The sequence below is a fragment of the Pelmatolapia mariae genome, linkage group LG7 (genome assembly GCF_036321145.2).
Source record: "Pelmatolapia mariae isolate MD_Pm_ZW linkage group LG7, Pm_UMD_F_2, whole genome shotgun sequence".
NCBI lineage: Eukaryota > Metazoa > Chordata > Actinopteri > Cichliformes > Cichlidae > Pelmatolapia > Pelmatolapia mariae.
The window spans coordinates 52053673-52066978 of NC_086233.1; positions in this window are offsets into that span (position 1 = coordinate 52053673).

The window sequence follows — 13306 nt, forward strand, 5'->3', positions numbered from 1 at the left end:
TTACTCAGTTGCATCACAATTAGACTACTATGGACCTCGTGGGTTTCCCCTGCAGGGCCCTGGAAGAGTGTCAACAAGATGCTGATACTGTTCAAAGTAAATCCAACTTGAGAAGAAAACAAATAATGTGATGAAATTTCAATACATTCTCTGATCATTTTAATCTAACAAGCAACAGTATCTCACTGTATTACATTTCTCTGCAGCAGCCAGGTGCCAGCTTTAGCCACAAGAGGGCACTCTGATCCCTCGTATAGGCACAGCAACAAAGTTCAAAGTGGTCAAGGTGGTTATTACTTTAATTGGGTCAAATGTTTTTGTTTGTTTCTTTGTATGTTTTATATATCAGACCCATCAATACAACCAAAATCATGGGACGAAAGGAAGCATTAGTTCCATCTATGCGAGAGCTAACTTTCTCCCCAGACCACCCCTCTCAGAAAACACATAATGAGTGAAAGGGTGTAAAATATTTGGGAACTGTGTTTGAATTTAACACAAATGCTATTGTTATAAAGGCACTCACTGACAGTATGACCCATGTAAACTTGGCTCTTATGGTAAAGAAAGGATGCTGAAGTGTGCTTTAAAGTACTGTGTATATTTCAAATATTTGACATTTTTCTTTTATTTTCTGGGGTAATTATATTTCTGTGCCAAAAAAAGAAGCTGTGTGCAAAGAGTTATTACAATAGGTTAAAAAAAATGGCACAGTTATATATTAAACAAAAGCTCATTATGTGCTGATGTAATGAGTTTCTGATTAAATGTCATCTCACAAAACATATACAGGAAAGTTTTGCCTTATTCCTAAGACTATCAAATCAGTAAAAAAGAGAGATACCCTGATTTTGTAATACAAAGATGCTGAATACATATAAGTATACATACATCATGCATGTCCACTTTCTAGTGTGTGTTGTATAATCCCTGTTGATCATGTAAAACCTGTCCTCACTTCCCATTAAGTGTCACATGAGGGGTAAAGAAAATATGCTACACATTTGACGTTTCGCGTGCCCCCTGCCTCAGATCAGGCTCAATGTACCTTCAGTTGTTTCACTTGATAATTTGTAAATGTCTCATGTGACTAATCTCATCACTTAAGCCAGATGGCATGAGGCCAGCAGCGGTAAAGAAGGTTAGGGTGAAACTGCTTCCACATGTGATTTTCTGGAAGGAGACACCACTTAAAGAAGAAGAGAGGTTTCACTTTGAAGACTTCAGCTGTGGAAGTCCCTCTTTCTTCCTGAGACGTGCTTACTACCCCCAGCAAGGAAACCCAAACATTTTCATGCACGGAAGAAGAGTTCTGCAGAAACCTGTGGGTTTAAAGCACTAAACAAAGCCAACCTGCCTCTCCTTCCTCTTGTATCTGCTTTTCTGTGTTTTTGTTGCCGTTTCTGTGTAATATTCGGCGACCTGCACAAACAAGGCGATAAAACTTGAGTGTTTGTGAGTCTCCAAACAGCCAGTGTTTTTCCCGGTTGCCCAGGCAATAGACTACACCCTCACCTGAGACCTTTTTGCTGCAGGTGTGTTCAGTCTCTCAGCACTGCAGAGGAGGACAAACACAGTCGGCTGATGCACACAGTTGGATACAAAATAATTAAATAAAGAGCTCTAGATTACGTGTGTAGAAGGAGATAACATGTACCTGTTCTGAGGTTTTGTTTCTCTGACCGAAGTTGAGGCCAGGAAATGGTCTTAAGTGGTTTTGTACCAGCAGGTCATGTTAGGACATGTTCCCTGTGTGCTTTGCTTGTACATGAGAAGCACCTTGAGCTCCTCTCGAGTTTAAAAAAAAAGAAAGTTTAAAAGATGTTGACATTGGTTTGTTATTTCTTAAAAAAAAACAAAAAAAACTTTTTGGTAGGAAATGAACAATTCTTACAAAGCTGAATTGATATTTTCCTTGTTCTATTCTGCCTCACTTGGTGTGGTGTATTAGCAGCAGTTAATACCGTTACTACTCTTTCCACTAATTCCTGCTTGTAGTTACACTCCCCGCTGATCTGAAGAAGCGCAGACGTGCTCTCGGTCGTCGTAAAAAAAAAACATAATCTGGTTAAAGTCTGAAGTGCATTTTGTACAAATATGTGGAATTACAATAGAATTAAATCTAATCCTCCAACCCTGTGGTATTTGGCCCGTCTGTTCTCTGTTGTCAGCATAAAATGTATTTTAGGGAAGTAGTCGGGGAGGAGGCGTGGCACACTTATAGGTCTGCTTGTGGCTAACAGCTTCACTAGCAAACGCCCAGTCATCTGCTGCTGTGCACATGTAGCTAAGGGCACTCTGCTAGAGTAAAACTGTCTTCAGCTTTAATGTATAGCTAGTGTGCATATCTCTATTGTGCTAGTCTGAGATCACACTGGTATAAAGAATTTCCGTGGCTGACCTGGGGCCCACACAGAGGTTAACAAGGAATCCATATGCAGCAGCGGGGCTGTAAAACAGCAGCTCTCTTAACCTGCAGGAAGTTACTCCAACCACTGACTTTATTTCACAATCTGTCAAACTGAAGTGAACAGTGGCTCCTTCCTTTGATCAGAGGTGTTTCATAAACCTCCATGTTTGCGACGTGACTGCATATCTGCGCTTTCCCAGGGTGCATCGAAACAGCTCTTTCTCACTGAAAGAGCGGGTGTTTTGCGTCCTGGGCTCAGCTGCATAAACTTCCAGAACCAGCTCATCAGCCAACATCCAAACAACCAGATGTGGGATTCACACTAAAAAAAAAGAAACCCTGTATTTTCTCACATTTCCCCTGACCTTTTGAATGACTGACATGGTTGGGATCAAAGAAAGATCTGACTGCCCTACAATAACATTCTAGGGATGCAAGATGGGAACAGACAACCAGACAGACAAAAAGAAAAGGAGCACAACTGCTGATCAGCACTTTTGCACCAGGAACTGAAGCCACATGAGGCAGCTGTCTTTGCGTCAGACCACGACCACAGCTTAATAGACGTAGATGATTTTCAGAATCGCACACAAACAAGCAAAATCAAAGCTCACTGCCTTTTTTGTTTGATTACCTTGTCAACCAAACAGCTGCTGCGAGCATTGCTGAACATCACACGCCGAGCACGGTCAGTGTTTACAGTGCTCCATCTGAGCCACAGGCTGCTGTTAACGCCAGTGCAACTTTCTGTAATCCGCAGAAATGCTTCTATTGTTGGATCATGCATAAACACTATTGTTTGGCATGAGAAAACCATGAGCTCTGACTATGTTTTTCCAATCTCAATGGACTAAACATTAAGATCTAGAACAGTGAGGCCATTTATGTAAGGGACACTTATGGATGTTGATTAGAGCGATGAAAAATGTTTTTAAAAATCAGAATAAACAGCAGTAAATAAAGCTTATCTTTCATGGCTCCAAACCAACAGTAGATTGCTAATCAACATAACCACACATTAATGTGGTTTCAGGCAATGCTTGAACAGTAATTTAAAAGTTGAAATCTGCATATGTAACCACCTCTTTTGCAATAAACATTTTATTTCTGGCTTGAGGGCCTTATTTTTGGTTTTTTGGGCTTGATTGATAATTTCTACCTTCAAGTGTGATGCAAAAAGGAATAAAACTGTCAGAAAATGGAAGAGATAAATGTTCACATTACGGGTTTCCTGGCATTTAGATTTTAGTGTTTTCAAGTCGTGATTTAAAATGTAGATTCTGCCACTAAATGAGGAGTTAAGGGTGAAAGTTCATCTTGTGGAAATCCCAACATAAGTTATTTACAGAAGTGTTAGGCAAAAATAAGTTTGGGATACCGTTTTAGGCTATGGGGTCTTAATGTTCTGGTGACTGATCAGAGTCAGGAACACATTTAGTTAGTGTCCATTCAGAGAATGGTGAGTTTTGACTTTGTTTGTTTTTTAAAACTGTTAAAGAAGTGCAGTGTATTTGTTCCATTTCCACTCTGGAGTCATTGCACTTGCAAGCCACACTAAATGTTACCAAGGACTGCTAATGACCCATGAACCACACTTTGAGAACTGCGATTTTTAGACAAATTATCGCCACCAATCTCATGATTCAGGTGGCTGCGGCTTATCAGACAGTGTCATCCATCTGTAAGAGGGGTCGCTGACTTCACCTCTTTGCATATCAGAGTAGTTAGAACACTTAAATAGATGAGTATTGTTCTTGGATAAAAATCCTAGATATAGAAATCCTCGAGCATTAAAAGATTAATCCATTATCTTGACCAGACTCTACTATGAGTCTCTTGGAAGACCACATGACAGGCCATTACGTTTACTAAATAGAATTACATTACTGCATTCATGCCTTAAATGACAACACACAGCTCTATAAATGTGAAAAACACCTGTTTGTTAAAATAATCTCCATTGTTATCTGTTAGAAAACAAAGAGTGAGAGAAATTCTCCTCTGCTCGCTGACTGTTCAGGTTGCGTTACAGACCATAAAAAGTCCAAGTCAAAGCAAGTCGACAAGCACCTGTCTAATCCTGCTGATCATAGCAGCATTGTCATTATCTATGGGCCATAGCCTATGACTGTAATTAGAGCTGCCTTGGATGATCTGAAACACAGATGGTGGTGGGAGGCTAAGCAAATAGCACTAAGGTAATCAGTCGGGGTTGTGGGAGCAGACAAATCTTTAAAGACCTAAAGTGAGAGCCTAAACGCTCATTCAGTCGTGTCAGGACTAGCCGGCAGAGTTTTTCATTTCGGAGACATGTTTTCAAGAAGGCCTCCGCAGATTTGTTGGACGCTGCCTGATGATCCTCGTATGAAATTCAGGAAAGTGAAGTGCAGTTAATCAAATGAAACCGCTGATGACTAAATGGCATGAAGTCATGTCCTTGTGGTGTTCATTAACCTTTTCAACCTCACCACGCATATGTTGTGCATCTAGCCACCATTCAAAGCCAAAGGAATTTTAGTTGGACCCCAAAGTTATTCCTGGTTTTGAATGCAAGCGCAAGTTCTGCTGACGCCCATCCAGTACGTTTCACGCAAGCCTCTTAATCTCTATAATTTCGCTGTCTTGGAAAAACGAAATTATTTCACTTATGGCAAACAAGCCGTTTTAATCACAGTGGATCTGAAAGAATACAGACACCCAGTGCAGCAAAGCACGTACCTTCATGATCTGGCATGAATGAGCTAAACTCACTAATAAAGAATGTATGATTTCCCAAGCTCTCGACACTTGATTTTTTTTTCAAGCATTGTTTATTTTTAACTTTGAAAACAGCAGATGATGAGTTTCTCCTGCTTTCCATAGTCAGGCTTAAGCATCAACTCATTATGCATGACAAACTATCAAAGTTAGGTTCTTTGAATAAACTTACGAGGACATACGATCCAGCGCCAAGCTACAGAAGATGGGAATAAGAGTCTTGTACTATTTTATATGCCTTTTTGCATAGCTTGTCCCTCTACTGCTTCATGCATCAGTATTATTTCCGTTTCTGCGGAACATTTTATTTGGCATCAACCTGAGCTGAAAGCCTCAGCTGCAGAGCTTGTGGATGCAGGTGTGGAGGTACTATGCAGTCTCGGTATGGACTGAATACAGAAGAAAAAAATGACTGGAAGAAGGCACTCGCCTGTCACGTTTCTTTTTCTTTTACCAGCAATGAGTAAATTCCCCATTTTTCCCAAAGACAGTACTTCCAGTGTGCCTTTGAGCTGCCGATGCTGTTTTACTGTTGCTGACCTACATACAACTTGCCATGTCAGCCCCCCCCCCTAAAAAAAAAATCAGCCTGAGCTAGATACTCCAGACAGGAGACTCCCAGTGAACATAGCAACAGAAACTCTCCTCCCACCTCTCTCCCCACCCTCCCCTGCCTCCCACTGGAGCGATGCGGGCCAGGCTCTGTAGCTACAGCCTCACTTGGCTTCAGGATTGGGGGAAGGGGAGTGAGTTAACATATGGCTTATTGTGCATTGTAGGCTATGGCTTTCAGCTCGTCAACACTGGCACGAGCTGGAAAATTGCACTTGTGTTCAGCAGCTGAATCTTTTCTTCTTTTTTTCTCGCGATATTTGTTTGGTGAAATACCCACTCAGAGTGCCATAAACCCAGCCGCTTTGTCACCAAAACTCCCTATAATGTGCAGAGTTATTGTCTCCCAGACTCGTCTATCATCACCTTAATAGCCACGTGTGTAACACTTAAAAATGGTAATCACCACGGCTGTAACACCCGCAGACAGCTGCTGGAGAACGATGACTACCTGTTTTATAACCATGTTTGCTTTGGAGGAGAGTGTGGTGCTGGCATAATTTGTGGTTCAGTTGCGTGTCAAGCAAAGCGGTCGGCCACAGTTTGGTGACGCAAGGGGAACTATTAATATCTCGGGAACGGGATGTTCTCGCTTCGGCATCGGGGTCATTCGAGGATAAACAACGTGTTGACGGTGTGGTTGTGGGGAGTGCGACAGAACGATCGTCTGAGAGTTTTAAAGGGGGACACGCCGAAGTTTCCCTCTTTCCTTTTCTTTGTCCCTTGCACCGGGCGCATCCCCGCGGTCAGGCTGGTTCACGCTCCGTGCCGGGGTTGTGCACTTCAGTCAGTGTTGAGCCTCGCCCACTTGTGAACCCGCTGACTTCTGAGCGCACTCTGGTCGAAGTGGTGGAAACAGTCATGTGATGTAACAGTGCCTCTTTGGAAATCGTATGTTTTGAAATTCTGCCTCGCTGTGTTTTTTTGTTTTCACTTTGAACTTTCTCTGCGCCAAATGGAATATAAAAGGGAGGCTTATGTGCGCATTCCGTCCAGATTACAGGCCCGTAAAGCATCATAACGGCGCACGACTGCAAACAAAAGTTTGGTATTGCAGTTAAAATGGAAACCTGCATTAGTTATAGGCAAGATGGAGAATTGTCATGTAGTGCACAAGTCGGGGGGGCTTGCACCAGCAGCTGGTTTTTTATCATTATTATAAGAATACATTTTTTTATTTTATTTATTTATTTATTGGCTTTTACAAATGAATTATTTTGAGATAACCAGTCAAATAGAAAGTCAAAAAGACCAAATTTTAATATGAGGGGGGATGTCCGAGACACAACAGGAAGACAGTTTTCTTACTGTGTCAGCACTTATTAGGAAGTCTTCTACACAGAGTGGGTTCATCAGCGACTACCTCCAGAATTTGGGTGTTGAGAGGATGGAATGGCGTGCCCGCAGTCCTGATCTCAACCCCACTGAAACCTTGTTGGATCAGCTCGGAAGTGCTCTTTGTGCCAGAGTGACCAACACAACCATGGTGGCTAGATTAATCTTGGTTAAAGATGCCATCCCACAGCAGTGTTTAACCAAACTGGTGACCAGCATGAGGAGGATGTGCCAGGCTCTTGTGGCTGTGTATTGGTCTTCCACATGTTACTGAGGCCTCTGTTTGTTAAATGAATAAACTGTTTAATTACCAGCACATCTTGTTTCTTCAGACTTAAATCACCCAATCCAATAAACAACACCAAACAAGAGTCAATAGCAGAATTAACAGCTTGACATTGGCAGAGAAAATTTGGCAAGTTTCTCAACTCTGCTGCTCAACCCACAAATGCGTTTCTGGATTCCTCACAAATATGGCAATATTTAAGGGGACATAAACAGGCTTTCCAACTGTATAACATTTATTGATGTAAGTGTATTTTGTAAGTTTATATACTACTTTCAGTTCTGTTTTCCACATTGATTTTTATTGATCTTTCATTTTTTTAACTGTTGAGTAGATAAAACAAGGTCAAAGACATAAGCTCTGGGAAATGATAGTGAGATCTGTCATTATATTCTAAGATTCTTTCTAAATGGTAATTTAATTCTAATGTTTTATTTCAGCTTACAGCCCATATAAAGAGAAGTGTCAGAAAAAAAAAACATCATGACCTTTATTAGTAAGGCACTGGGCTACCACAAGCCATGAAAAGAGCTCCAGTGCAGCGTGGCACTGTTTCTCTTATTGTCTGAAACAATACTGGACATTCCCTCATTTACCATGTGGTAGAGAGTGCTGTCTTTCACTTCAGTCCAAAATCTCCCACAGGTGTCCAACTGTGTTAAGATCATATGGCTACGAACACCACAGTATATTGTTTACCGTGTTAATCAACCCAATCAGTGACCTCTTGAGCCCTGTGGATGGGGAGAGTGCCATGCTGGAGGTGAATACTCCATCAGGATAGAAATGTTCTTTCACTGGATACCAGTGATCAAACTGAACTACAGTGATACTCCCCTCTCAGTGAACCATGTAACCCTTATTGCTGGCATAAAGTATTTAGGCCTGCCCTCATCTCTGGATGTACACAACATGTTCACATCACTTGCTGATTGTAAGGTTGGTGGTTTGACCCTCATGTCCTCCAGTACATACGTTTGAAGTGTCCGTGGGTCAGATGTTAAACCCCTCAGTCAAGGGCTGTACACAAAAACACTAAAACAAATACGAACATGAAGTTCCAGAATAGCCAATAAAAAGAATTAATAGTACACAATAAAATAAAAAAAAGTTTTTAAATAAATAAATAATAATGATTCAACAAACAGAATGCCGATTTAAACAAAAAAGTTTGCCTGATTGTGGCTTGTAATAAAAAGTGCTTAGTACTCACTTAGAGCAGAAAAGCACTGTAAGTACCAGTCCACTGGCCATTACTGTAATATCCCTATATAATTATGGGTGCATTGTTCTTGCAGACAAGTCTTTTCACATCCTGCATAGACAGCCTCACTCACCTGAGGAAGAGCTACTCTTTAGCCTTGCCTTGCATGCACCAATGCAGCATCACAGTCATCAAAGCTGCACTGCCGATGACAGTTTCCACAGATTTAAATGTAACTTGTAGCCATTTTTTCAACTTGAAAACTTGTCACACTGAGAACTCTGTCACTGAAGCTCCTGTAATTCATCCCAACAGTGAACCCTTTTTCACCATCATAAGAAACAGCAAGTTTTTTGGTTTGAGTTTAACTTAATCCTATGCAGTGCACCAGCTTGGAAGCATGCTTGATTTGCTTCTACACTCATTTATTTATTTTTTTCCTCTAATTTTAATCTCGATCGGTGTCAGTAGAAAATGACCTGTACATCTTGCACACACTCAAACACTGACCATTAATAATGGACTGCATGCCATTTAAGTGCCTCTGCTGAATGTCCCACCAAAAGAGACGGTCATCTCAAAAGCATCAGCGCAGTGAGCTAATGCAGACCCCCTGCAGACTCACCGTCCAGATGAATAGTGCATTTCAGAGTGTTGTCCCCTCACCGGTGCCCGCGAGGCACATCCCTCTCCAGCCGTCACACCAATCAATGCATTTTGAATAGCACCAGCACTGACCAGCAAATGGGTGCAAAAACAAAACTGTGTCCGCTTCACATTGCTCTTTTTAGCTGTATTGTGTTGAGCAGACAAAGCCACCATGCCAAAGGAACAATGATGGCAGTGCATACTCATGGCTAAGCATGGGCCTAGGGTCAAGCGAGTGACGTACAAATCAGCTTGTGATTATGAACTCAAGTCTGCATGCAAGACAGTCGTCACTCTCACGTCAGAGCACTTGTCTACTGCTTTCAAATTACGCAACAGAAAAAATTATCATGTTCTGCCAGTGATGCTGGACAGCTCTCTGTTCTTTGTAGTAGAGTGCCGGGGAGGCGGCACCGAGGCGGGGGAGGAAAGCAGGATTAACATAGTGGTAAAGAAGGTTGCCTCTTGTGTGGCTGAACATTGACGGCCTGGAGGCAAAAAGACAGAGGGAGGATGACAACCAAATGGGACTCCCATCTAAACAACACCTCCCACCCTTCTGAGAGCTCGCGCAGTGACCTCTTCGCAGCCTCAGCCCCCTTTCTGCAAGGTGCTAGGAAGGGAGTTGAGCACTGTTCTGGTCTTGTTGTTGTTGAAAAGCAGCACCTGAATGACGCTATCTATGAAAGCTGTCATGGGCAGCTTTAATGAGTTAATTTGTTTGTTGTTTATGTGCACAAAGCCCTATCTTTAGATAAGATTTCTCCACATGAACAGGTGTTTGCATGGGGCGTTTTGCGCACATGTGTAAACTACTTTGCATAATGACTATGAATTCAACTGCGGGGGAAAAAGAGCTCAAATAGGGTCATTTGTGGGACTTGGCACATATCTTTGGATACAGCCAGTGTCCAGGATTTATACTGCTTCTTTTTCTTCTTCTTTTGGCTTCTCCCTTTAGGGATCACCACAGTGGATAATCTGCCTCCATCTAACCCCTATCTGTCACACCAACTCTCCGCTATGTCCTTCTTCACTACATTCATGAATCTTCTCTGTGGTCTTCATCTTTGTCTCCTACCTGGCAGCTCCATATTCAACACCCTGTGTCCAATGTATCCACTATCCCCTCTCCACATGTCCAAACTATCTCAGCATTGCCTTATCCTGTTAATACTGTTCATTCACTTTAACATCTTCAGCTTGGCCTTTTGTCTTTTTGTCAGTACCCCTCTCTCCAAGCCATACCAAATGTCTCACTGCTACCTTGTAAACCATCCCTTTCACTCTTACTCTGTGCATGTTTCCACCTGTCTCCGTCTCATTCATACACACGTATTCTATCTTGCTTCTACTGTCTTTCATTCCTCTTCTGTCAGAGCATGCCTCCACCTCTTCAGACAATCTTCCACCTGTTCCCTGCTCTCACTACAGATCACATGTATCGTCTGCGTACATCATAGTCCTGCTTGACCTCATCTGTCAGCCTGTTCATCACCAATCTAAACAAGTATGGGCTCAGAGCCAATCACGGATGTAATCAGTGATTCCTATCACACAAAATCCTATCACACAGTTTACCACTGTCTCACTATCCTCACACATGTCCTGCACCACCCTCACATGCTTCTCTGCCACTCCTGACTCCTTCGCACAATACCGCAGGGTTTAAGCTAAGCTAAGCTAATCAGGACCTTCCTAAAGCAAATATCCAGTTTGGACACAGGAGAGGTGTTCATTGTATTGGCTAACATTTGGCAATGAAGTTAATAAATCATCTCTGTGTTATTGGTGAGCCTTTAATTTAGAAATGTGGCTTAACTTGTCAGACTTAAAGTTCAACACCCTGGAATAAATTAATCACCAAACTACACTTTTTTGGATGTTGCCCAAGAAAGTGTATTTTGTATCTTATCTGTGAGAGATGCTAAAAGTTACCTTAAAAAAGGACACCCTGTTCTCAGAAAACATCAAGATTTTTGAATACCTAAGGAGGAGGGATGTGATCTTATATTTGTTCGTGTGCCAAGTGGTTATTTACCATTTATTGTTCCCGGTAGTCTTTGCTCAATCTGATGTTTGCACTTGTGTTCCTAATGGTAATGTTATGACAGTAAAGTGTTGATAAGGACCCAATAACTCTGTAACTTGTATATCCTGCTAGACAGCAGGAAGGCTGCACTCTGTTATGATAGCATGTAGTTTGGACTTGTTTACCCATCTCATCGACGCCTGGCTGACTCATTGGACCTGGTGTTATTACTGTACGCATACGTGCTTTACATAATCGGGTGTTCTTTTCTCTCCTCGGCAAAGGGAACAAAGACCAACATTTCACTTGTGCCCTGTTGAAACACAAGCGCAAGTGGTTGGCTGTAACAGAGAGGTTCACGTGGTGCGTGTACGCCCTGCTGACTCGCACGTGTTACACTTACATCTTTACTGTTTAACACCTGTGTGTCGTCTGTATGACTAATCCTCTTTTTTTTCTACACAGGTAAAACCCAGCCTGTTTTTGTCATCATTAGTCACGGGGCTGCTTGTCTGTCACAAAGGGCTTGGAGAACAACAAGAAGAGGGATACATTATAGTGCAGTGTCCACACTATAGCACCTTCAGCTCCGTATCAGTCTTTATTCATTCATTCAAACCAATATTTTTTACAAAATATATACTGTATAAATTATATATCGTGACTTAGTCTCTCGATTTTTTTCTTAGGAGTCAATAAAAAAACGTGACATTACCAGAAATTCCGGTTTGGCGATATCTCGGAACTATAACAGCCTTAAGTGTTTTACTGCTTCTTCTGTTCTGATAAGTCTCTTTCCATTTCAGGGACGTTTACCAAGCAGTTGGACTGCCCTTCGAAACTCACAGCTGGATTAAAGGAAAGAAAGGCAAAAGGTCTTAGTTAATAAATGACTGAGGTTTATGAGTAGCCAGCATTTTAATGATAAGCAACATAAGAGTGACTATTTTAACCAGCCCCCCAGTTTAAGAACCACGTGGAATTTGATACTTATGTAAGTTTTTCAAAGTCTTCAGAAGGGCGGGGTCTTGCCTTGACATGACAGCCGAGCCAGAATGTTACAGTGTTCAGGCTGCGCTGTGCTCGAAGAGGATATCTCCCATTGCAAACAAAAGTGAAGAGGCCAATCAAATTGCTGTTCCTGCCTGAGAACATTATGTCAGTGCCAGACAGTGTGCTGTTTGGACACAGTGCACTGGGGGTTGGTGCTGGGATTTGGGAACGTACAAAAGGTCTCTTGAATCATCACATTGCAGCAGCCACAGACAGAGATACTCCACTGTTCCCCTCTGAGTGAGATTGTGAAAGATATGATCACTTCCACAGCTGCTTGTCACCTTTGGAGGGGTTCAGTTGTTTGAGCTGCAGCTGATTTCCTCACTGTCTCTCTTGGCTTTCGAGCACTTGACACCCAAATGGGAGTTGATAAACACTTGCAGTTTCTACGCAGCTCTGGGAAATAACCCTGTGAAAGAGGAACTATCCCCTTTTGCTGTGCTCTCATTAGAAAAGATCGCCAAAGCACCACATGAAACACAAGAACACCACGTTTTTGTGGTGAAAGAATATGTAAAATAATACAGCCAGATGGCCTTCTGAATGCCACATTGCCGTGAACACTGGGAACTTTCTAGTGTGGGCTTTTGTGCACAATGCTGAAAGTGTGCATTCATTCTCACAGGAGAGCATCAGCTGCTGCAGGAAAGCAGGTCTAATCCTGTACTGGTGGAGTGCAACTTTACTCCTTTTCTTAAAAAAAAAAGATGTTTTGTGTCCTTTGTCTGCTGCTCTTAAAGCATGCCACATAATATCCGACACATATTCTGGTACATTCAAAATCTGAGCTAGACAGATCCTTGAAACTTTTTTGATGAAACACTGGAGTTCATGTGGGTCCACAGGAGGTTAACAGGGACATTCAAGTGTGTCCTTGTGCTTATAATCAATAGCATTAGCTGGTTTGTTTTCTGCCAGGACTTTGTAGCTAGTGACATGATAGTTTCCAGCATGCCTGGATTTGAT